At 44.8% G+C, this 22468-nt stretch overlaps 1 protein-coding gene and 1 pseudogene across 3 annotated transcripts in view; both read right to left on the bottom strand.

Moving 5' to 3' along the window:
* CHST11 (carbohydrate sulfotransferase 11) overlaps positions 1 to 22468 on the bottom strand; it is a 302655-nt gene that overhangs the window by 222458 nt on the left and 57729 nt on the right. The gene's annotated exons all lie outside the window — the stretch shown is intronic.
* On the bottom strand, positions 10 to 20641 carry LOC103795404 (ATP synthase F(0) complex subunit C1, mitochondrial pseudogene; annotated as a pseudogene). The gene is made up of 2 exons (XR_013522255.1): positions 20629 to 20641; positions 10 to 20009 (listed from the first exon to the last, which is right to left on the bottom strand). The product of XR_013522255.1 is annotated as an ATP synthase F(0) complex subunit C1, mitochondrial pseudogene (transcript).

The following is a 22468-nucleotide window of genomic DNA, read 5'->3' as shown; positions in this document are numbered from 1 at the left end:
TTCATTCATTCATTCATTCATTCATTCATTTTCTTAGTTTTCAAGTCCAGGTTAAGAGAGAGTGGCAGAAAACAAAAGAACCATCCAAATAAGCCTTGAAAAGTCTCCATTTTAGTAATCCTCCCTGCCTCCTACATTTCACCTGGTCACATTTTCAGGGTCAGTGGAAATTAAACTTAAAGTTCTCCCCAGGTGCTTCACAAAATGCCGATGGCTTCATGCTTGATGCCATCAACCAAGATAAATCACAGCCAAGTACAAAACAACAAAGGAATCCATGATGCTGGGGACACCTGATCATGTTTACGAGTCCATTACACTTCTGCCTCCCAACCCAGGGCTGCTTGGCTTCCTCAAGTCTTGGTCAGGAATCCAAAGGGATGACAATCAAGTATTCAATAAACTATGGCATGATGTGATGAGTTCAGTCATGGAGGCATGTTCAAAATACCATGGAAATTTATAAAACAGAGTGATGGAATTTGTTGATGGTATAGGTTTGAGTAATTGGAAAACAGATTTGGAAGCAAGGCATGGTGGTGCATGCCTGTTAGCCCCATCTAATCAGGAGACTGAGGTAGGAGGTTTGCTTAAGCCCAGGAGTTCAAGACCAGCCTGAGAAACATAGTGAGAACCCATCTCTAAAAAGAAATAAAAAGAAAAATGATTTGGCAGTAACACACAACAGCACTTGGACACAGTTGCATGAGAGGGAAGTCCCTCCTAGCATGAGACCATCCAGAGGGTTACGGTGGGTGTGGGGGCCACTGTCCAGAGTGGGGAGGGGACTTGCAGGGTATGATATAGTACAGGAGCATTGCCAGATCATTTGGGTCAGTGAGCAGTCTCGGGTCTTATAATCACAAAGCTCTGTCTCATCAACGGCTGGCACATGGTGGGTATAGTTCTGTGGGGTATGCAAAGTAGGCAGGCCCTGAATGGCTAGAAAGCTGCTTGTTTTGGCTATTTTTAAAACAAATGGATGTGTAAAAATTTGGGCTTGGGAAGGGGGATGGAAAGCTTCTGGGCTGGTGAACACAGGTGGTGGGAGGGTGGCATGCCTGGAGAGGGCATGGACTCTCTGCACCCCTCCCCCACCTCGCCCTATGGACCTCTGCATCAGACCTATGGACCTTTGTATCCTTTGTAATAAACTCGTAAACATTTTAAAAATTGAGTTTGGAACCTGGGAGTGGGAGTGGGAATCATCACAGGGGTGCTGTGAACTAGACCTTGGAGTGAAACTTTGTCAGTCAAAATGGAGATGGACGACACTCCAGGCAGGGACGACAGCAAATATGAAAGTTCAGACACCGCAACATGGACAATTTCAAGTCATGCTGTTGATGGCAACAAGACAAGGACTTGAAAGCCGATTCGTGGGGCTGGAAGTCAGGGTGTGAGGGAAAGAGGCAGCCCGAGAAGAGGACAGACAGAGATGAGGCCAACACATGATACAGGGGTTAAGAGCACCAATTCTGGAGCACAGCTGCCCAGAGCCCAATTCTGGTTTCATCACTTCTTAGCAGGGACCACTGGGCAAGTGACGTGAGCCCTCTAACCTCCATTTCCTCCACTGTAAAATAGAGTTAAAAGCAATGCCTACCACGATGCCAGCTATTCTGGCTGTTAGCAAACAACCATAGTAATGGTCTGGTGTTGGACCCCATGCCAAGGAAGGCTGACCTCATCACATCAAGGACAGTAATGGGAAGAATGGACTGTGTGTAACAGAGAGTGACTGGGCCAGATCAGTGCAGGGAGAACATGTACGGGATGGAGAAGAGGCAGGAGGCCAGAAAACCAGAAGACTACTGTACTAGTCCTAGCAAGGGATACTGTGGGCCTGAATTAGAAAAGCAACAGGAAAAAAAAAAAAAGAATGAGAGGAATTCCCAAGAGCTCTCAGGGAACATCCACAGGGACTGAAAAGAAGAAAGAATGAGTGAGAGAAAAAAAATCAACAACAACTTCAATCTTTCTTTGCAGGATTTTCTCATCCTTTGTCTCCATGTCACTTAATCTTTTTTTTCTCTCTCTCTCTTTTTTTTGGACACAGGGTCTCCCTCTGTTGCCACAGTCATAGCTCACTGCAGCCTCAAACTCCTGGGCTTAAGCAATCCTCTCACCTCTCAAGTAGCTGGGAGGACAGGCATGGACCACAACACCTGGCTAATTTTTTAAATTTTTTATAAAGACAAGGTCCCACTATGTTGCCCAGGCTGGTCTCAAACTCTTGGCCTCAAGTAACCCTCCCACCTCAGCTTCCCAAAGTGTTGGGATTATAGGCATAAGCCACCATGCCCACCCACCATGTCGCCTCATCTTTAAAGACAAATACTATGGTAGAAAGAAGGCAGGCCATCATCTTTGAGCAATTCTTCCCTTAGGAGAAAAATGTCACTTTCTGATATGGTATTTTAGAATGGAGAAGGGAAGAGATGAAGGTCAGTGTGGCTGATGAAAAACATGAAAGCTGGCTGCAGCTCCACTAAATTAGCCTCACTGGGATTTGTACCGAGAGAGTGGCATCCGGCTTTCCCAACACCTAATGAGCCTTAAATCCACATGAAATTTCAATGAACCATCTCCATCCTGAAAACCTCTTGCAGAACATCTAAATCATGAATCAGAGTCTACAGCACGAATCCATTTATATACTCAAAGTGCTTCTGAACCAAAAGAAACTTGGCCTCCGCTACCTTCTTAAGGCCACAGATTTTGAACCTATTCTATTTCGGAAATCCCAAAGGTGAGTCAGGAGGCTGGATATCCAGACTGAAGCTTTGAGAACTCTATGGAGATTCACAGAATCTTCAGTGGAAGTTCACAAAAGTGAGTGGAAAGAATACGACAAAATGAAAAAAGTGCTTAACCTACATTTAAAGGTAGCTAGACTTTTTTTTTCCTTCTGTCACCTTTCCTGTAGTACTTTAATGAAGCTGCCGTGTGGGCTACTAAGACTTTATGTTCTAGTCTCCCTAAACTGTCAATGTCCTCACCAGCTTTAACCTCCATTTCCATCACACGGGAGCTTATTGTAGGACTCTAGTTATACTGCCAACCTCTGGGTATAAAAAGGTCTCAAGACATGGACGGGGCAAATGATACAATAATAGAACAAAGCACAAGCTAACATGGGCTATAAGGGAAAATAGGGGACCAAATATGAAGTAAGGACATGGAGGAATTTATAGGCTAAGAGCAGAAATGATGGCGATCATGATGATTACAATGGTGGTGCTGGTGGTGGTGGTGATAACTAACATTTACTGAGCATTTAACTCTTGGATAGATACTGCAAATGGTCCCCAGCATCCCACCTCTCTTTCTTATACAGTAATAATGCTTTGAGAAGAGTCTTGCTCTGTCTCCCAAGCTCAAGTACAGTGGCACAATCTCGGCTCATGCAACCTCCACCTCCTGGGTTCAAGAGATTCTCGTGCCTCAGCCTCCTGATTATTTGGGATTACAGGAGTGTGCCACCAAGCCCAGCCAATTTTTTGTATTTTTAGTAGAGATGAGGTTTCGCTATGTTAGCCAGGCTGGTCTCGAACTGCTGTCCCCAAGTGTTCCACCCACCTCGACCTCCCAAAGTGTGGGGGATTACAGGCATGAGCCACCACACCTGATCTGTAATAGTGCTTTTTAGCTGGACATCGAGCTAAAGACAAAAATCTCCCCACCTCACTCAGGAATAATGTGATCACATGAGTGAGCTTTGGCCAATGAGATGAGACAGTGCTGTGAGTAACTTTCAGGCCACATTGTTAAGGGAAACAGGCATGCCTTCCATATCCTCTTTTCCCTTACTGGCTGGAATGCAGAAATGATGGCAGGAACTGAAGCAGCCATCTTGGACCAGGAGATGGAGGGCATATATTGAAGATGACAAAGTAACAAGCTAGAGGAGGCTGGGTCTCTGATCATTGCAGAACCTGCAGAACCAGTCCTAGGCTTATCTTGATAAGGCAAGTACAGGGCTACATACTTTACATGCATGATCTTATTTAATCCACACACATCCCTATAAAAGAACCAAGAGAGTCAACCCACTTGCCTGAGCTCTCAAAATAAGTGGGAGGGCCTGGGATGGAAAAAGGCAGCCAGATTCCTGAGGTGAGAATACAGTGTCTCCCTGCCATACAACCAGTTGACCTAAACCAAGTAAGGAATCATATCAACGCCCAAAAATGTATGCCAGACCTAACAATCTCTCCAGCAAAGTGTAAGCAGGCACAATTCCTTAGTTATTCTGGTCTCCAGGTGCTCAATTTGCCCTCATCTTCTTCCCCAGCCTCAGGGAAGCTCAGGTAGAGACTTTTCTACCTCTCTATTTGAATTAATTTCCTTCACAGGGTCTGCCTGAGCACTAAGGTAAAATGAGAATACTGTGGACACAGCTATTTCTTGTTGGCAGCCAGCTCTCTCTACACTAGACTAAGGTCCTACAAACCCAGCTGTGTGTTTATTGCATTTCTACATCTCTTAATTCTTCTCATCTGCCTTCCAAAAGGTAAGGCTGCCTTCAGTGGATTCAGTGGTATGGCACAACTCAGAAGGAATTACAGTCAGTCCCGTGGACACAGCACCACAAGGAAGTAATGTCAAGCGCATTGGTTAGAAAATGGTCAGGTCATCCCTCTTCCTTCCCAGGTTTTTAAAATAAAAAATAACTAAAACCCTTGCTAGTACCTAGAGCAAAAAGTGAATTTAAAATTCTCTCTATCCGAACACCAAAGGAAAAACAGCACAGTCAGGTGCATTAACTCGCTCTTCTTCTAACCCGACAGCATCTTGGAAAACTCCTCTGGGTCTCTTTTTCCACATCTAAAGAGTGGCAGGTGAAGAGCCACACTGGCCACTCAGTTCCCGAACTGCAGGGGGGGCCAGTGAACTCATGATGGTTCTGCTGAACAGAGCTGTCACTGAACGACGACTTCCTACATTTGCAAATGCAGAGTGAGTTAAAGGAGCTTTCATTTCTAGCCAGTTTCATTGAAATTTTACTATATTATTGGGCACCTGAAGAAAAATCTGCTTTGGAGTATCAGGACCTGCCAGAAATGATCTGGAGACAAAGAAGCCTTTAGCTTTTGAATCTTCTTGCTCACAGCTGGGCTATGCCATCTCTCAGATGAAGCTGGCTCAAGTGTACCTGAAGATACACTTACCTGAAAGGGTGCTGGGATGGTGAGGTGAGGTGCAAGCCTGTTTGGTATATAGAAGGTGCTCAGTAAATACTAGCTAAAATGACTAGCATTATCGCGGTCATAACCATCAGCATCTGGGACATACCTGTTGAAGCTATTAACACCCTGTGGAAAATCGAGGTTTATTATCTGATATGGTGTGGCTCTGCATCCCCACCCAAATCTCATCTCCACTTGTAATCCCCATGTGTCAAGGGAGGAACCTGGTGGAAGGTGACTGGATCATGGGGGTGGTTTCCCCCATAATGTTCTTGTGATAGTGAGTGAGTTCTCACAAGATCTGATGGTTGTAAAGTGTGGTACTTCCTCCATTACTCTCTCTCGCTGCCATGTAAGACGTGCCTCGCTTCCCCTTCACCTTCTGCCATGATTGTAAGTTTCCTGAGCCCTCCCCAGCCATGTGGAACTGTAAGTCCATTAAACCTCCTTTCTTTATAAATTACCTGGTCTTGGTTAGTTTTTTACAGCAGTGTGAAAATGGACTAATACATCATCTTTTTTAATAGAGCACAAAGTTGGGGATGGTGGATAAGAAACAGAACAATAAAGGGTAAGTCTTAACTGATTCAATAAACATTCATTAACTACCAGGTTCAGAGCTAGGTGCTATCTCTGCCCTCAAGGTTCTCAGAAGTGTATAGAAGATCCAAGTCTGCGGGGAGGGGAGGGAGAGAGAGGGAAGGATAGTCTCAGAGGGCCTCACAGAGCAGGTAGCCCAGAACTGAGTCTTAAAGGATCTGTAGTTTCTCAGGCAAGAGAAGAGATCTCTGCACAAGATCAGAAAGGCAGACAGCAGCCAGAGACAAAAGAGGTGCTGTGGCACTCGATGAGGCTGGAAATGTATCTCATCAGTCAAGGTAGCCATGTGTGTTGATACACTCGGGCTGCCAAAATAAAGTGCCACAGACTGGGTGGCCTAAACAACAAAGTTATTTTCTCCCAGTTCCGGGGGCTGGAAGACAAGCTGCTGGCAGGTTAGGTCTGGTTTCTCCTGAGGCCTCTCTCCTTGGCTTGCAGACAGCCACCTTCTTGCTGTGCCTATCAGTCAGACTGGATCAGGTCCATCCTAATGACCCCATTTGACCTTAATCACCTTTTTAAAGGCTCTATCTCTATCTGAATACAGTCACATTCTGAGGCACTGGGGGTTAGGAATTTGTGGGGAGACACAATTCAACCTGTCATACCACAAACGGACTGGCAGGAGGAGAGGCATTTTAGAACAAGCATCGTGTGGTGCTGAGAAGAATGGAATTTGTGGGGGGAGACTAGCAGCAGTCAGGCCTCTGAGGACCCAGGGAGGAGAACATGGAAGCCTCACCAACCTGGGAGAACAGAGGACAAGGTATGTCTTGCTGGGGCTGGGCCATCTTGCTCAAGCCTCAAGCCCTCATCATTCACTGCAAATCCCTGCCCTCCCCTGTGGGGAGGAGTCCGCTTATCTGTGTGGGTTCTCAGAACAACCCGTCCCTGGCTGGGCCTGATTTCCCACTCCCAAATCCTGCCAGGGTTCTTGGTACCCCCAGAAACGAACCATTTCTGCCTGAGGAACAGAAATGAAAACAAACTGCAGTGGGTTGCGAACACAAGCCCAAGGCCTGAGAGTCAACCCTTCAGGGAGGAAGACCTGGAGCTCTGGTGCCCCCACTGGCCCATCAAGCCCCTCTAACAAGCACCCCCTCACAAATAAAGCCCCAGCAGGAAGCCCATTAACACCTCACAGGGGCACACCTCAGGCCCCCCGAGAAGAAACTTCAAAAGACATCCCAGCAGCACGACCTGCCAGAAGAGCCATCAATCAACAGCACCATCCCAGGAAGCAGCGGCTGAACTGGGGAAAGGAGTCAGGCACATAAATTAAATGTCCCTCAGCCCCTATATGGAGCTCGATTTATTGCCATAGAGGCCGACTGGGCTCCTTAAGTTTAAAAAGGATCAAGGCCTCTATAAACAGTATTTAGAACTACCTTCCATGGACCAAAAACACCAAGAGAAACTCTCCCTTCTTTTTTTTTTTTTTTTTTTTTGAAAGAAAATGATCCATTTGTGAAAATAATTCCCACAACATTGAACTCTTTGCCTCAAGCATTATATAAAAGTCAGCCCTTTAAAAAAAAAAAAAAAAGTCAGATCCAATTTGCCTTTCTGATTTGTTGAAATTAATTTCAGAATTAGATTTTCTCCTAAGTTGGTAGCCTGCCGAAAAGACATGCTAAAAATCTAAAATCTAATTTGTGCTAAAATTAGCTGAAAATCTGAAGCATTGTTTACAGGCTTGACACTCTTTCTTCTCCCATCCCCCTACACATACAAACGTTCCCACCAACCCTTGAACTGCAAAAAAAACAGCTTGGAAAAAATCAGCATCATAGCAAAGATGCAAATAAGGGCTATGTGAGAAACCTTCCAATTTCTCAGGAGATTGTTAGTTGTATAATACCAAAAGGCATCACATATCTTATTTCCACGGAAACCCCCCAATGGCCAATATTTGGTTTTCCTTTTACTGTTAACTATCCAATCTCTTTGCCCCTAATAATAATCAAAACAGCACTTACTACATGCCAGGCCCATGTTGAAGACTTTGCAAATCTTTACTCTCATTTCACTCTAATAGTAATTCTTTCAGGTAAATATTGTTGCTATTCCTATTTTATGAAGAGGAAAGCTGAGGCTCAGGGAGGTGAAGTAATTTGCCCCAAGTCACACAGGTAGAAAACAGCACAATGGAAAACCAAACCCAAGTCTGTCAGACCTAAAGCCCGTGCCCTTACTCATGAATTTTAATGGCCTGTCCTCATGCTAATTCAGAAGATGGAACCCTCTGCTTCCCAACTGGCCTTTCAGTAAAATATATTTAGAAATGTTTGCCATTTAAACTTACTCAAGGTTCAAAAAGTGATTCTGAAGAGTATACACTACGAGGTTTAAAAATATCTCTTAAGAATTAGGAGCAGTGGCTCACGCTTATAATCCCAGCACTTTGGGAGGCTAAGGCAGGAGGATTGCTTGAGGCCGCAAGTTCTAGGATGACTTGAACCCAGGATTTGAGGGCTGCAGTAAACTATGATCATGACAATTACTCTAGCCTGCATAACTGAGACTGTCTCTTTAAAAAAAAAAAAAAAAGAAAGAAAAAGAAAAAGGAAAGAATTCCGTTGGATACCTTAATAAATTAGTCATAAGGTTTGATCTTTTTTCTGGATTGTCATTTCTTCCTTCTTTTTCTGTTTAATAATACAAGCGACTACACTATGCTGAGTTACGCAAACCATGAAATCCAACTCCAGAACTTGGGTTTATAAAAACAAAGGAAAGTGTCACAATGGTTGCATGCTTTGCTCTGTTCAGAGATGAGAACCAAAACAAAATAAAAATAGGTGTGTCAAGAAAGAATTTGACTTAAAATTTAGGAAAATATTCTGTACCCCAGATTGTAGGTTCCTTGGGGTCAGAGATCCTATCTTATTTTACTTTTTATCCCCAGAACCCAGCACAGAACTGGGACCTAATAGTTGCTTGATAACCACCTGCCAAAATGGAGGAAGGATGGATGGATGGATGGATGGATGGATGGATGGATGGATGGATAGGTGGATGGATAGATGGATGGACGGACGGACGGACGGACGGACGGATGGATGGATGGGTGGATGGATAGATAGATGGACAAATGGATGGATGGATGGATGGATGGGTGGGTGAGTGGGTAGATGAGTAGATGGGTGGAGGGGTAGGTGAGTGGATGGATGAATGGAAGGAGGGATGGAAGAATGGATGATAAGGTGGATAAGTAGATGAATGAATGAATTTATACCAATGGTTAAATACTGAAATTCTCTGTCAAGAACTCATTCCCTATATGTGGCTACATCTGTTTTCTTGCTGGATATATATTTTTAAACAGTTCATCCTAGATTAGGATAACTTAATAAACTAGCTGTAAAGCCCACTAGCTCTATGACCAAGGGTCAAATGCAGGCCTATTGAACTATGACCTCCCCCAACGACAGGCAGACAAATGCTAGCAACTATACACTCCGTAGCTGCCCATTTAACAAACACATGGTGAAAAAATAATTTTTCTGGAAGGCTGCCCTATCTGTTGGCACCAAAACCTATTTATAATCCTCTCCATGTGACCTTCCTATTCTCAAGTGACTGTGGTGGGAAGCAACATTTATTCACAAGGAAAATACTTTGGGTCAGTAACTAATCCAGAAAACAAGTCTTGCTGCAGCACCCTGTGACTCCAATTGAGAGGCAAAGAAAGCGAAAACAAACATCTCTGGCTTTCCTGAACACTGCAGCTTTGAGGCTGCCAATCAGAGCTTCTGTCTTTCACTCCAGCAAATACAGGGAGATAGGGACTTCTAAAGACAGACTATGTGAATAGGGTGAGGTGAAACCCACATGAAACTCCAGAAAACCCTTCTTCAAAGTGCCTAGGCACTGCAAGGTTTCCAGAAGACTAAAAAGCAGAAAGAAAACCTACAAATAAGTAATTTTCCATGTTTAACACAGAGAGGGATAACAGGTAAACAACCAGCAAAAACACTGAATAAACGCCAGTGTTCTAACAAGCAACAAAATATTTCTCTTACAGTAAGGGTGAGACTGCTCCATGGTTTTACAAAAGCATTTTTACATAAAATAGTATTTCACTTGAGAAAGCTAAAGAAAGGAATGTGAACACTCTATTTAACAAATAAGGGAACGGAGGCTCACTCTCTTAAGGTTAAATGTCTTGCTGAAGGTCACAGAACCAGGAAGTAGAAATGGACAGGTTTCCTGATTTGGGGATTTTTGCATTCTTCTCTGATCTATTTCTCTTTGCTCAACAAAAACATCTGAGGCCTCATGTTGAGTGCCAGGTTATATCCAGGTAGATTCCAAGCTGGGAACAGATTCCATCTTTATGACACTTCCAGATGGGATTTAAGGATTGGAGCCAGCATTCAAGTTGGCTTTCCTCTCTCCAAAGCATGTGGGTCCTCCAGGAGGTGATAAGAATTCTCCCAGTATTAAGCCAGCCAGAGGAGGAGGGGCAGAGACAGAGAGACAAAAAACCCCACCCACACAACTGGAAACAGATACGAAACTGAATGTGGACTCTCACCATTCCATCTTAAAGCCATCTCAGAGGTAAGGTTCTGCATATGAAGGTGAACCCCATGATGGCCTGAACAGATATAATCTGGTTGTCTTTAGTACTTTTTAAGAAGCAAATTCTCCATTTCCAATTAGTCAAGCATCACAGCTTCTCTTATTAGACTATTATTGCTTAATTGTCCCCCTTTCTTACCCCACCAATCCCAACAAACTTGCTGTGAACAGAGCCCAAATCAAGCATGAAAACATGATCAGACTGAAATCTTCAAGTCTCTATACCACACCACCATTTTGCCTTCATCAAGGATGATAAGAAAAAATAAAACCTATCCTGCAGAGGTCCCCAAATGGGGCTGAGGATCCAAAACAGCACACGGGGAGCCTTTCAAAATGATGCAGTAGGGCCAGGCACAGTGGTTCACACCTGTAATCACAGGACTTTGGGAGGCTGACGCAGGAGGATTGCCTGAGGCCAGGAGTTCAAGACCAGCCCCAGCAACATAGCAAGACTGCCCCCCCACACACACACCATGTCTACAAAAACATTGAAAAAATTTAGAAAAATAAAATAAAATGATGGAACACTGGGCTTACCTCCGGAGATTCAGAGGAGTGGATGGTCTAGGGGGACCCGGGTATCTGATGCTTGTGCTAGGGTTATTTTAAAGGTAGTTCTGATGATCAGCCTGCCTGAGAACCCTACACCAATACACATAAAGACACCTACACCAACCACCCTTGGCAAAAGGCTGTCTTGAAAGCCCAGACCTCCACGTGTAGACCCACTAAGTGCCAAACACAAATGGAATCTACACACCATGCAATCTCATGTAATCCTTACGACATCTGCAAGGGTGGCACACTGACGCCCATTTTACAAATTTTAAAAACACAGTTCAGTGAGATAGATTGATTTGCCCAAGGATATTTGAATGTCTAGGTTTTCCCAGGAAGTTTGCTCTGTGCTCCTAAATTGCATGAAAAAATCCCCTTCTAAGAAAAAGAGCCAAAGCAAATCCTAGAATACAGAGATAAATGTATTGGAGAAGCTGGTGCTGGTAGAAAGAATATCTTGATTTGATTTCACATTATTGATTAATATAACTGGGAAAGAAATGCTAGTGGAAACAGACATCCCAATTTTATAAGCTCCAGGAGAGTCCAATTTTCCAGGCACAGAGAGGGTGATAAGATCCTGTCAGATTTCACCAAGCAGAAACTGGGCCAAACAATTTCATTAGCCTGTAGTTCAGCCTGCCCCAGCCTGGGTGACCCATTCAGCAGCCATGAGCAGGGATGAAGGCAGAAAATGCCCACCGGCAGGGAAACAAGATACAACTCACCAGGCTAGGGACAGGAGAGGCCCATTTCAATCAGACAGTGGAGTAGACTCAAGCCTACTTTCCCTCAGTGTGCACAGAATCCAAGAATCACTCTGGGATCCCCAGAGGACAGAGTGAAATACTTTGACACCCTTATGCAGGACACCTCCATCCGGCCCTCATTCTCTTAGCAGAAGGATATCATTTCTTCCCAGAATGCTTTGGGGCAAAAGCCAGATGCAGTCACCTTCCTGGAGTTAGGTCAGAGCTAAGCACCAGGACAACTAGCTCTCTATGACCACCTCACTCACTCAGTGTATTCTTGGGCAAGTCATTTCACGGTGGGCCCGAGTTTATAAAATGAAGAGGTGAAAAAAATCACCTTTGAATTCCTTGCCATCTCTGTCAATAGACAAAACCAAGATCCATAGCCACAACCAAGCTGACCAGATAAAGTCTGCAGGGGGATTGAATCCCAAAAGGCAGACCACAGAGAAGGGAGAAAAACCAGCCTACATGCAGTCATATTCATTCACCCAGGCTCACCTGTTGTGGATATGCATTGCAGAGAGCATGCAGATAAGGAGAAAATAGTTATACGGGAAAAGGGAAAGGAAAAGGTAGAGACCCAGAGAAAAAGAATGTTCGCCGTAAATGTCCCACCAGGGTGAACTCAGATACAATGGCCAATCTCCAAATCTTCCTTCGGATCTCCAAGTCGTTCAGCTACTCCTAGAACAAATATTCATTGAGTAACTTCACTGGGAGACAGGACACTGAGCTCAACTATTATCCTTATCCTTATGATGATTACTATTTAATTAGGGCAGCTGGGGGAAAAAAAAGACATGTCTAATTAAGTGATGCTCTGATTCCCTAAATAAATTTTTTTAATCCACCATTAAGTTTCAGAATCTGTTCAATTCTTTCCCACATTTCAAAGGAATATTAGGCAGTCAACTTTAAAACAAAAGGACCACAAGTCTCCAGGGCCAGAGAACAGAAGGGGTAGCTGCACACGCCACTGGCTGCAGACTGTCTGACTTCCTGAGCAGATACAAGCAAAGGCCAAGTGCCCTCAAGGGAATTCAAAAGCCCCTACCATCCCCCGTCCCATGCTGTGAGCCTGGAACAGATTGAGTTCCAGCCACACAACAGTTCACTGCACTGGCTTGATGGACAGGGCTTATCCTGAACACTGCTAGGATCATGTCCCAGGAAAAAGAGCCTATGAGTGAACAAAATTAGGCCATCCTAAGAATCCCCTTCAACAAGTGCTTTGGAATTTCAGATGCTGGAATGATCTATCCTATAGTAGACTGACAAGTTTAAAAAAAACAAAAAACAAAAAAACAGCCCTTCGTAAACTAATGACTGCTGCTCCCACCCAGCAAACTAATCACTAACTAGTCCTCTGCCTCTCACTGAATGCACCACGTCCATTCCTTTAGGCTTTTAAAGCATTTACTTCTCCATTAGCTTATGTGGCATGTAAGATCCTGGGAGATGAGCAGAGCAGGTGGCATTGGGCCTAATGGACAGATAAAGAAACTAATGCTCAGTAGTTCAGAGACTCCTGAAGCCTCCCAGCTGATAAGCAGTGAACTGGTTTTGCTACCTCATCCCTAACTGCCTGTAGCATGGGTGTGCAGAGAGACAACAGACACCTTTCATCAGTTCTGACGTCAGCAACCAGGAATGAGGCTGCAGCATAAGGAACACGGAGCTCCTGCACCCTGTTCCCTGATGGAGTTCCAGTCCGTTGCACAGCTGTGCCGCCTAAATTAAACACACGCACTCTCCAAGAGTAGTTTCCTAGGAAAACCAGACTACTGTCCTTTAGGAACCAACCCTGCACCTGCAGAAAAGCCTTCCACAAAACCAACTGCGAAGGCTTTGCCGCAACAGTTCTCAGAACAGCCACCATGGTCCTGCCACAGCACAGGAAATCATCCCATCTTGGCAAACCCCATTGCAACCATGTTTCCACGCTGCAGCCTTAGGGGAATGAAAATATCAATTTGAGCCAAGCAAATCTAACAGGCTATCATGCAAAATGCTGGTGTCAAATCAAGCCTCAACCAGTAATTATCCATCAGGCAGGGCCATAATAACTGGCTCCCTGAGTCACTTCACTGCGAGGGAGGGAGGCGGATACTAAAGAGGGAGTTGGAATTGGACAAGTGACAGCCTTAAGAGAAAGGCGTTCATCTCACTTTTCTACAGATTCTTCTACAGATTAGGGGGTTCTACCCAAACCTCTCCCCACTGAGGTCAAAACCCATCATGTGACTGCCTTGAGGCACTAATGATTCTTAACGAACTGGGGCAGATTACTCTATCGTACCCTCCTCTAAGTTTAAAGGAAGTTGTCTTTAGCTAAGGTGCTTCCTTTCCCAGCTGCTGTCATTAAACCAGCAAAACATTAATTTAAACTCTTACGGTAAGGGGGTTTCCTGGAAATTCCCTAAAGGAAGTCTTTAATTGACGGTGTGGTTAAACGTCATACAGACAGCACAAAAAGCCGAATCGTATACAATTAGTGAAGGCTCAAGTCCCTTGCAGACAAATAGCACTTTTGTTCATAAGAAGTATTGTGCTATACCCCTGTTTAGGATTGGGACTATTATGAGGAAAGAAACAGACAGACAGACACACACACACACACACACACACACACACACCCTTTGACGCTTGGGCCTCAAAGCTCAACATGACATTTGCTCCAACTCTATAATTTGATTGAAGAGAAGAAAGAGTTAAACAAAAAGATGAAGAAAAGATTTTAAGAAAACAATAGTTTCTATTAAAATGCATAGCACCATCTTTCAAAAGATGAAAGGACTTATTAGAAACACCATAAACTTCAGAATTACACAGTAAATGGCTTCTTTGGTTTAAGGCAAATTAATATTGGATCACAGATAAAAAAAAATAAGGCCTCCCAACATCCCCAGCTGACGGATGCTACATTCATCATGCAGTTTGGGAGACTGCCTGTTGACTATTTTGTAGAAAAATGAATGAAGGGTTGGTTATAATCACCTTCCCACTCAAATCCTGTCTCATTACCTGAAGTGTTTTTCCTACAAAGTGACACACAAATGATTTTCTAGTCTTCACTTTCTTCTCATAAGCCACCATATGCAGGGCGAGGGAAAGTCCGGGGTATATTAACTATGCCAGGGAATCTGCCCGGGGTCCTTCAAAGTGCTTCCAGAACACGGTAAACACATTATGTCTGCCTAGGTCTTTATCACAGTCCAGTTGAATATGGGACAAAGGCAACTGACAACCTCCAAATATCCCTTACTGAGCCCAAATAATTAGTGAAGGAAATACCACATGATAACATGTGTATCATCCAACTCCTCCCTCTTACTCACCCGCTCCTGTCATACAAATGAATGGCAGGCTTGATGACTCAAAGGCAGTCTTTGTTTTTGTTTTTTTGAGACAGAGTCTCACTCTCTCGCCCAGGCTGAAGTGCACTGGCCCAATCATGGCTCACTGCAGTCTTGAACTCCTGGGCTCAAGCGATCCTCCCACCCCAGCCTCCCATGTAGCAGGGACTAGAGGCAAGTGCCACCATGCCTAGCTAATTTTTTTATTTTTATTTTCATCAAATCAGGGTCTCACTATGTTGCCCAGGCAGGTCTTGAACTTCTGAGCTCAAGTGATCCTCCCACCTCAGCCTCCTAAAGTGCTGGGATTACATGCATGAGCCACCAGTTCTGGGGTCAAAGGTGGTCTTGACTCAGAGGAGGGTATTTCTCACTGCCAAAGTGACCTTAGATCCAAAGTTATTCAGTATGATACTCAATGGGAAAAGGTGCTGACACACAGTAGGTATTCAAAAAGTCTTAGACACTACATAAAGAGAAGGTAGCAATTATAATATGCCTGGCTTCATTTCGCCAAGCTTATCAGGAGTCAGCTTAAGGAACACCCATCTGTGTCATTCACCTCCATCACGCTGATTCCACACTCCCCACAGCGATGGGATTCTAATTTGGTAAAGCCTCTGAAGTAGGGTGAGGGGACGGCATCTAGAACTAGGGACTTCAATGTGGCCAGAGGACAGCCGCCTCGGCATCATCACCCAGGAGGTGGTTACAAATGCAGGATGAGACCCCAGGCAGGGCCTATGAAATCACAGCCTGCAACCTAACCCCAACCCCAGGAAGTCCCGCATGCATCTAAGTGTGAGAAGCTCTGGTCTGTAAGTGGTGATTGCAAACAGGGCTCTGGAAGCCCCTGCACTACCCCCTGGTTCTCCAGACGTTAAAAACTGACAAGCTTCAGAAGGAAGAGGGCACTGATGACCAAAATACGAGGCCGTCAATAGCTTGCTGCTCCCTTGTATAGATAGACCGGGATTAAATTGGCTTCAAGAGACTCATCCAAGCATGGATGCAATAAAAGGCTCTGAGGATGAAGCCCAGGAATCCTCCCAGGTGCTGGGCTTTGGGGTGCAGTTTTAATTTTACTGGACAATTCTTGGGCTTCTCTTATGGTGCACCCAAGAGTTTGCAAAAGAAAAAGGCTGCAGAGATCAAATTTCAGCTTCCTCCAGTTACTGAACCACTCAGCCCGGGAACTTACTAAACCTCACAAGCCTCTTCCTTTATCTTTAAGTGGCAATAACAGCCATCACGGAGGGGATTTGGAAGCAGGGTGGGGAAAGAGAATGCATGAAGAGTGCTTGGAACACAGAAGAAATGCTCAGTAAACATCAGTTATTGCCTTTTTACCATTTGTAACTCTAGAAGGAAGAACAAACAGGAACATTTTGCTCCATGATCAACTCAGGCACAGGATAAAAGGTAGTGAAGAGGAAATAAATCCAAATAAGCCCAACAAGGAACACAAATCCAAAAACACATTTCCTCTAGGTTCTCCTAATGCGCCCCTTCCTCTTGGTGCCCGAAGCTTCCGTTCCTCTTTACAGCAAGGTGTCCCTTTAATTCAGCATGACTAGTGGTGACTCAGGAGTCAGCAGGTCCTAGGGGCTCCCCCAGGCAAAGAGGCCAATTTTCAATGAATGGTGTTTTACCAGCGAGCCTCAGAGGAACAGTATAAAAGCACCTCACTCTTTTATCTGCCCATCTCCCCTCCTGCAGTTCAGATGGGTCAAAGGCATGGATTCAGAAGGCTCAGGCATGTTTCATAAGCTCTTAGGCCCTCTCCTTCCAACCAAGTGGATGGGAGAAATGATGGCCACCTCGTTGCTTCACAGGTCAATCTGGAAATTGTCAAAGGCAGTCACACATAAGGTATGATGACTAGTAAGAGATAAAAAAAGCAATGAAAAAAATTGCAAAGATAATCATTTTAGTAGCTTGTATTTTCACACAAGGATCTGAGCCAATCATACAAATCATATAAATACGCTTCTCACCAGGATATGAACAGACACCATGCTCTCTGCTGAAGAACAGGTGAACAAGAGAGAAGCAAGAGCTAGGGCTAGGGTCTCTGCTTTCCCAACTAATATTTGCCCAATGTTGCCCCTAGGGGACATGTAACATTGTTTGGAGACATTTTTGGTTATCACAAGTATGTAGTGAGTAAAGGCCAGGAATGCTACTGAACTGCCTGTGCTGCACAGGATAGCTTCCTGCAACGAAGATTTTGTTCAGCCCTCAATGTCCATACTGCCGAGGTTGAGCTTCAACTCTGATCTGCCTGGAACCCCTTCTCTTATCCACTGCATTACATTGTCTCCCTTCGTGTTTTCTATTGTTCTGAAGACAAAATCTATTTTTTTTTCTTTCAGATGGAGCCTTGCTCTATTGCCCAGGCTGGAGTGCAGTGGCGCGATCTCAGCTCACTCCAATCTCCAATCTTCCAGCAATTCTCCTGCCTCAGCCTCCCGAGTAGCTGGGATTACAGGCATGCGCCACCACGCCCAGCTAATTTTTGTATTTTTAGTAGAGACAGGGTTTCACCATGTGGGCCGGAATGATCTCAATCTCTTAACCTCGTGATCTGCCTGCCTCGGCCTCCCAAAGTGCTGGGATTAGAGGCGTGAGCCACCATGCCCGGCCCAAAATAAAATTTTTTAAACGGGACAATATATCAGATTGCCACAGCTCTGGAACCAATGCTGAAAATTAAAAACACATAAGAATGCCCTGTGCACATTGCTCGTTGCTCTCCTTTGACCATGTCCAACGCTCACACCCCAAGGCTTTTGAACTTGCTTTTCCCTCTGCCCCAGCCCCATCATATAGGTTCAGGGCTCACACAACCCCTCCTTCACATCACCTATGGCCTCAATAAGGCCCATCCTGACAGTCCCTCCTCTCTCCCCCAGCCCTTCCATAGCATCCGTCACCCTCAGGGGAGTCACGAGTTTTTATTTGTATATTATCTTACTCCTCCTGCTAGACTGTAAGCTCCAGGAGGGCTGAAATTTTCTCCTGTGTCACTGCATTTTCCTCACCACCCCTGTGTCTGGCACATAGTAGGAACTCAAAGGATATTTGGTGAAACAGTGATGAACGAATGAATGAATGAATGAATGAATGAATGAATGAATGAATGAAAAAACAAGCTAGCTTTGATTTCTTCACTAGGAATTTGAGGGCTTTAGCTTTCCCCAAGCTTTAACACCATCAGAGGGAAAGATCCCTGTGTAGAACCCGGGATCTTGCAGCAAGATGAACAATAATCACCGTAATAACCACTGTTCTATATCAGGGGCTGGCACTTTTTTTCCTGTAAGGGGCCAGATAAGTGTCCTCAGCTTCGCAGACCCCTTCAGTCTGTGGAGCAGTTATTCAACTCTGCCGTTATTGCACAAAAGTGGCACCAACGAGGAAGCATGGCTGAGTGCCAGCGGAACTTTATTTAAGGACGTTGAAATTTGAATTTCATAGACTTTTCATGTGTCAAGAAATATTATTTTTCTTTTGATATTTTTCCTCAACCATTTTTAAATGTAAAGATGATTCTTAGCTCACAGGCTGTACAAAAGCTTGAGATGGGCTAGATTCAGCAATGGTTTATTCAATAATGCGACACCACATTAAAACGGCCCAGAGTCCTTTCACAATGGCCATCTCATTCATCCCCAGAACAACTGTAATGGGTTGGTTCTTCGTATCCTTCTTTACCCCAGTTTACCACTGAGGAAACTGAGGCACATAGTTACTCACTGATATAGGTCAGATATTTGTCCCCTTGGATCTCATGTTAAAACGTGATCACCAGTGTTGGACATGAGGCCTAGTGTGTCATGGGGGCAGATGTTCCCCTCCTGGGGAATGGGTAAGTTGTCACTCTCTTAGTTCCCACGAGATCTGATTGTTCAGAAGAGCTGGGCCCCTCCCTCCCCTCTCTCTCTTGCTCCCTCCCTCACCATGTAATAGGCCAGTTTCTCTCTGCCTTCCAGCCTGAGTGGAAGCTTCCTGAAGCCCTCACCAAAACCAGACACTGATCTCATGCTTCATGTACAACCTGCAGAACTGTGAGCCAAGTAAACCTCTATTTCTTTTTTCTTTTTTTTTTTTTTGAGACGGAGTTTCGCTCCTGTTTCCCAGGCTGTAGTGCAATGGCTCAATCTCAGCTCACCGCAACCTCCGCCTCCTGGGTTCAGGCAGTTCTCCTGCCTCAGCCTCCTGAGTAGCTGGGATTACAGGCATGCACCACCATGCCCAGCTTATTTTTTTTGTACTTTTAGTAGAGACAGGGTTTCACCATGTTAACCAGGATGGTCTCGATCTCTTGACCTCATAATCCACCTGCCTCGGCCTCCCAAAGTGCTGGGATTACAGGCTTGAGCCACCGCGCCCGGCCTTCTTTTTTCTTGTTTGGTTTGGTCTGGTCTGGTCTGGTCTGGTTTGGTTTGGTTTGGTTTGTTTTAGAGAAATGTTGTAAAGCGCAGCATATCCCAGCACCAGGAATGGTGTGGAGTCGAAGCAGCAGGGACAGGCAGAGTCTCACATGGCGAAGAGGATGAGGAAGGCAACCATCAAACGCAATAGCCCCATCACCTCAGACAGGGCAAAGCCCAGAATAGGAGAAGAGCTGCCACTTGAGAGACAGGTTTCTGCATAGCCAGTGATCAAACTGTCAATCACCGTTCCAATGCCAGCCCCTGAACCACTCACACCAACTGTGGCTGCCCCAACACGGCTGCTGTGTCAACGTCCCGGGAGGCAGCACTGGTCTGGAACTCCCGTGTGGCCATCTAGAGTGGGGAGCTGCTATAGGAAGTCTGTTTAGATGAATTCTGATCTATTCACGAAGGAGGCAGACATGAGCCTGATTAGATCCCTGGTACAACAGCGGATTAGAGCCGAAGAAATGAGTCGTGCTGGGGGTCTGCATTTTTTCAGTCTGCCCTCCCACTGCCCTGCAGCCCTTGCTCAGCCTATAATGCTTGCCCAGCTCTAATCCTCTCTTCTTTAAAAATGACTCAGCCTAGCCAGGCACAGTGTCATCCCAGCACTTTGGGAGGCCGAGGCAGGCAGACCACGAGGTCAGGAGTTCGAGACTATCCTGGCCAACATGGTGAAATCCTGTCTGTACTAAAAATACAAAAATGAGCCAGGCATGGTGGTGCATGCCTGTAATCCCAGCTACTCAGGAGGCTAAGGCAGGAGAATTGCTTGCACCAGGGAGACAGAGGTTGCAGTGAGCCAAGATTGCACCACTGCACTTCAGCCTGGGTGACAGAGTGAAACTCTATCTCAAAAAAATGACTCAGCCTTAGGTATTTCTTTATAGCAACATAAACAGACTCAGACAGTGACTTATCCAAGGTTGTCAAGCCTTAGCCTTCTGATGCCACTGCTAGAACTCTTCCTGCATTTAATGGACTTTCTTGAAATCTTGCAAGTAATGAATACAAAGACCTCAACTAATCCACCATTGACTCAGAGAAGAGCAGGGAGTGTTCCAGTGAGTATAGCACTGAAATCAGCAAAGATTCTTGTGTGAAGACACAAATACCAAAGAAACAAGAGGCCTACCAGCATCATCCATCTTACCGCACAGACAGCTGTTCAACTTGCCTTGCAGAAAGAAAAGGTGGAGGCCAGCACCCTCCTGCCCTTTGGTGTTACAGGAGAAAATTAATGACACAAAAAATTGTTGTGTTGCCCAGGATTGCAAACGAGAATCCTAAAGGTGAAGGCTCCATAATAAACACACTGGGGTTATATGTTAGTACCTAAGCCAGAATTATTTTTTTCCACCTTAATTTCACAAACATTCTAGAATGGTAATTAAGACACTCAAATCAAATGCAAACACGGGCTGGGGGAGATTTACCTCCCAGATCTGAGAAGTCTGAACTCCTCTTGCTTACCAATTTAACAATAATCTCCGAATATACAAAGTATCACCTTTTAACTCTCTCTGAAGTTACTGCAACCAGTATTCTCCCCATGTATGTGACACATGGCACAGAAATACTAAGCTTCTGTGTTTCAAATTTCAAGCATTAAGTCAAGGAAGGGTACTACCCTGGCCCACCTCCCCTCCCGCCACCAACCTGAAGTCAGGCAGAAATGCAAAGGTAACCTTGAGCTCCACCCCTCAAGACCTGTATACCTAGACTCAGGAGAGAAATGGCCAAATAAACCAATGACCTAATTCAGCATCTCATATGCAACCTGTAGCTGCTTCCTACTCCCAAAACACGTTTGCTGGGGAACTTTTAAAGCAATTGTTAAAGCCTAATGGAGTCTCCAAGAAAACATCTGAGACATGCTGATTGGTGAAACCTAAACAAAAAAGGCCAGGCACCTGAGGCTGCTCTTCATACTCTGAAATTCAAGATGGCACCTCCAGTTGGGTCTTGTCCATTATATTGGTAGTATCTGGCTTACTCTATCTCCAAAATGCTTTCCCCTCTCCCACCTCTTTCCTGGTCCCACAACTAACCATCTAGTCTGAATTCAACTCCCTGGAAAATACTTTTCATCATGCTCCTTTCTGTTTAGAAAAACTTCCATAGTCCTTTTCTGGAGAAACTCCCTCCGCCTCAATTATAGCCTATATTGGTGACCCTATAATTGGTTTCCCAAACCAAAACACTTAAAAGGGAGCACTGTTCATAATTATACTAGGACAACAGCAGTAAATGGGACTGTCCAGAAAAAACTGGGACAAAGAGTCATCCCAGCTATAAGGCCTGGGCAGGAGAACACCCTGACCTATTTTGTTAACTGTCCTATCTTTTTAACTGAACAGTTCCTAGCATACCACCTGACATAGCACAGGCACTCGATAATAAATATTTGTGAAACTGAATCTAGAAACAGGAGCCTTAAATGATATCATAGATACTACTAACTAGAATGAATTTGCCTCCACAAAGGATCCTCTAGATCACTACAAAGTAAAATCATACCAGAAAAATCACTGCTTCTGATAATCTATTTCATTTTCTTTTTACCCTGGACTTTTGTTTTTCTCTCTTGAGAGAGAATCTCGCTGTGTCGACCAGGCTGGGGTCCAGTGGTGCAATCTCAGCTCACTGCAACCTCCAACTCCCACAGTTCAAGTCATTCTCCTGCCTCAACCTCCCGAGGAGCTGGGACTACAGGTGTGTGCCTCCATGCCTGGCTAATTTTTGTATTTTTAGTAGAGACTGGGTTTCACTGTGCTGGCCAGGCTGGTCTTGAACTCCTGACCTGGTGATCTGCCTGCCTCGGCCTCCCAAAGTGCTGGGATTACAGGCTTGAGGCACCATGCCCAACCTACCCTGGACATTTTAAAATCTCTCACTAATAGTGATTTTGTATATCTCAATAATTAATAGTACAGTCAGCCCTCTATAACTTCAGGCTCTGCATCTCCAGATTA

Source organism: Callithrix jacchus, chromosome 9 (genome assembly GCF_049354715.1).
Source record: "Callithrix jacchus isolate 240 chromosome 9, calJac240_pri, whole genome shotgun sequence".
NCBI classification, from domain to species: domain Eukaryota; kingdom Metazoa; phylum Chordata; class Mammalia; order Primates; family Cebidae; genus Callithrix; species Callithrix jacchus.
Note: the sequence above shows the minus strand (reverse complement) of the source record. Positions and strands in the feature narration are given on the sequence as shown.